The sequence below is a fragment of the Triticum dicoccoides genome, chromosome 2A (genome assembly GCF_002162155.2).
Source record: "Triticum dicoccoides isolate Atlit2015 ecotype Zavitan chromosome 2A, WEW_v2.0, whole genome shotgun sequence".
Taxonomy (NCBI): domain Eukaryota; kingdom Viridiplantae; phylum Streptophyta; class Magnoliopsida; order Poales; family Poaceae; genus Triticum; species Triticum dicoccoides.
In genome coordinates this window covers 134791205-134795013 of record NC_041382.1, presented here as the reverse complement: position 1 = coordinate 134795013, position 3809 = coordinate 134791205, and positions in this window count along the sequence as shown.

Sequence of the window (3809 nt, the reverse complement as noted above, 5' to 3'; positions counted from 1 at the left end):
CTCCGAGTGAACCTAGGCCGGAAGTTGTTGTTCGATCTACTCGGCGAGGAAATCAGCTATTGCTTGGGACTTGATAGCTTTCTTTGCCTCAAATTTGATGTCCAAGGGAAGGAGTTCAATCGCCCACTTTGCCACTCGAGCAGTTGCATCTCTGTTGTTCAGGATCTCTGATAATGGAGCATCGCTAGCGATGTAATGGAATGATCAGAGAAATAGTGTGCAACCTTCTTCGTGGTCATGTAAATCCCATAAAGAAGCTTCTGATAATGTGGATATCTTTGCTTCGACGGAGTCAGAACTTCAGAAACATAATATACTGGGTGCTAAACTTTATAGGCTTTTCCTTCTTCCTCCCACTCGACCGTGAGTACTGTACTGACAACTTGTCCAGTGGCTGCAATATAAAGCAGTAAAGGCTCTTTGCTGATTGTTGCAGCAAGCACCGGCTGGGTGGAAAGCGGGGCTTTGAGCTCTGCAAACGCTGCATCAGCTTCGGGAGTCCACTCGAACTTATCAGACTTCTTTGTCAGTCGGTAAAGAGGCAATGCCTTTTCACCGAGGCGAGAAATGAATAGACTCAGGGCGGCCAAACAACCAGTAAGCTTCTGGACATCGTGCACACGCACAGGGTGTTTCATCCGAAGTATAGCACCAACTTTCTCCGGGTTAGCATCGATCCCTCGTTCGGAAATGAGGAAGCCGAGTAACTTTCTGCCAGGAACTCCGAATGTGCACTTTGATGGATTAAGCTTGATATCATATCTTCTGAGATTGGCAAAGGTTTCAGCAAGGTCAGCCAGCAGGTCGGAACCTTTACGTGACTTGACCACAATGTCATCCATGTATGCTTCCACATTCTGACTGATTTGAGTGAGCAGACACTTCTGGATCATCCTCATGAATGTGGCTTCAGCGTTCTTTAGGCCGAATGGCATGGTGACATAACATAAGCATCTGAATGGAGTGATGAAAGCCGTTTTTATCTCATCAGGTCCATATAGTCGGATCTGATGGTACCCGGAATAGGCGTCCAAAAAAGACAAACGCTCACACCCCGCAGTTGAGTCGATGATTTGGTCGATGCGGGGGAGAGGAAAATGATCTTTCGGGCAGGCCCGATTGATATGCTTGAAGTCAATGCACAAGCGAAGTGAATCGTCCTTCTTGGGGACCATGACAACATTGGCGAGCCACTCGGAGTGGTAGATTTCTCGGATGAACTCAGCTGCCAGGAGTCGAGCCACTTCCTCACCAATTGCTTTTCTCTTCTGGACGGCGGACCGTCGGAGATGTTCCTTGACTGGTTTTACTTTTGGGTCGACTCGCAAACAATGCTCAGCCTGTCCCCTGGGTACACCCGGCATGTCAGAAGGTTTCCATGTAAAGATGTCCCAGTTCTCACGGAGGAACTGGATGAGCGCTTCTTCCTATTTGCTGTCGAGTGTTGTTGAGATATGGGTCGGAGAAGCATTGGGATCGGTCGGGTGAATATGAATCGACTTTGTTTCACCGGACGACTGAAATGCAGAATCTGTGACAGGCTTCTTGGCTTGCCGCAAATCACTCGGATCTGCATTTTTTGATATTCTTGCAGTTCTACTACTGCCATTTGTGCATCGGCAATTTTTGAGCCCTTTTGGAAGCACTCTTCCGCCTTCTTCCGATTACCAGTGACAGTGATTACTCCTCTAGGACCGGGCATCTTCAATTTGAGATACACGTAACATGGTCGAGCCATAAAACATGCATAGGCGGGCCTACCCAGAATAGCATGGTAAGCACTCTTGAAATCAACTACCTCAAATGTCAACTTTTCCTTGCGGTAATTCTTGGAGTCACTGAAAACCACATCAAGGGCGATCTGGCCGAGTGACTGAGCCTTCTTGCTAGGTATAACGTTGTGGAAACTCATGTTGCTTTCACTAAGCTTGGACATCGGAATGCCCATTCCCTTCAAAGTTTCAGCATAAAGGATATTCAGGCCACTGCCACCATCCATCAGCACTTTAGTCAGTCGAGTGCCTTCAACTACTGGATCGACCACCAGCGCTTGCCTCCCAGGGGTGGCTATATGTGCTGGATGGTCCGACTGGTCGAGTGTGATGGCAGTCTGGGACCACTTTAGATAACTGGGTGTTGCTGGAGCAACCATGTTTACTTCTCTGTTAATAACTTTCAATCGACTTTTGCGTTCAACATCAGCAAAAATCATCAGCGTGAAATTGACATTGGGAAAACCATCATCATCTTCTTCCCTATCCTCACCTCTGTCCGACTCCTTTTCCTTCTCCTTGGGTTGTTTCTCTCGGAACTACTGGATCTGGAGACGACACTGTCGAGTGGTGTGTTTAGGGTAAATGAAATTCCCCTCTTCATCTTTTTTGGTATGAATATGGCACGGTAAATGTAACACATCATTCCCATCTTGATCCTTAACTTTTTTGGGAGTCCAGAGCCCTTTGGGCTTTCCTTTGAACTTTCCTTGGGCAACAACTAAAGCTTCACCAGGAGCGGCTTGTTCGGCCTTTCGCTTCTGTTTCCAACTGGAATTCCCTCCTCCGGTTTCTTGGGCGACTGTTTTGTGCTTGCCACTCCGGAGTCAGTCTTCCTCTTCACCATTGGCATACTTGGTGGCAATCTCCATCATTCATCTCAGGGACATATCTCCTGTCTGGCCGAACTTCAGTTTCAACTCTCTGTACTTAACTCCTTCCTTGAAGGCACAAACTGCTTGGTGATCCGACACATTCTCCACTGTGTGGTGCAGAGTGATCCATCTCTGGATATAATCTCTCAAGGTTTCATTAGGCTTTTGAACACAGGACTATAATTCTATCAATCCTGTTGGCCTTTTTCAAGTACCTTCAAAGGTTCTAACAAACACTTGAGCAAGTTCCTCCCAACTATATATGCTGCTAGGAGCCAACTGATTCAACCACCCTCTGGCTGAGCCCTCCAACATCAAGGGAAGGTGCTTCATGGCCACATCATCATTGCCGCCACCAATCTGCATAGCCACTCGGTAGTCCTCAAGCCAAGTGTCTGGCTTGGACTCGCCGGTGAACTTGCTAACTCTAGTCACCAACTTGAAGTTGGGGGGAATCACTGCTGCTCTGATGGCTCTGCTGAAACACTCGGGTCCTGAAATGTGCACCCTGCTTCCAGTCGGATAATCCCTATCGTGGCCTTCTCTATGAGCTCTGTTCCTATCAACCAGACCTTGAACGAAAATAGATCTTACATCAAAGCCTGGCTCTCTGGGGTCGACTAGAATTCTTTGTTTCACCGCTATGGGGGCGCCTGTCATCTTGCCGCCGAGGCACGTATGACCCACTCCTCGGAGGAGGCGTGGGCACTCGACGACGGTCATCGTGGTCGAGTCGATGATCATACTGCTCATGGTTCCTGTACTGATCTTGCCGGTGCCCACGTCCCTCATGTCGCGGAGGCGATCTTGGGCTGTGAGCAGATTGGACAGTATCTGCCACCATAGATCTGCTATGGATCCTATTCCGCGACTGTGATACTACTGTATTCTGCTCTCCTGCTGCCCGGAGTAAAGCCCAGATCTGCATCAAACCTCGGCCAGCTTCTGACTGGGAAGATTGAATTGACTCTGCTATTCGAGCTGCAGCTATGAGATTCTGGATCGGAGTTCGGTATACCTGAGTCGGAGGCGGAAAAAGTTATCGTCGACTGGACTCAGGAATCCGCTGCCGAGCACGCGCGTCGAGTGCTCGCTGGAGGTTCTCTAGTCGAGTGCGCTCAGCCAAGTTGGCCAGGCACGCCTCCTCCAAGGCCTGGGCCTC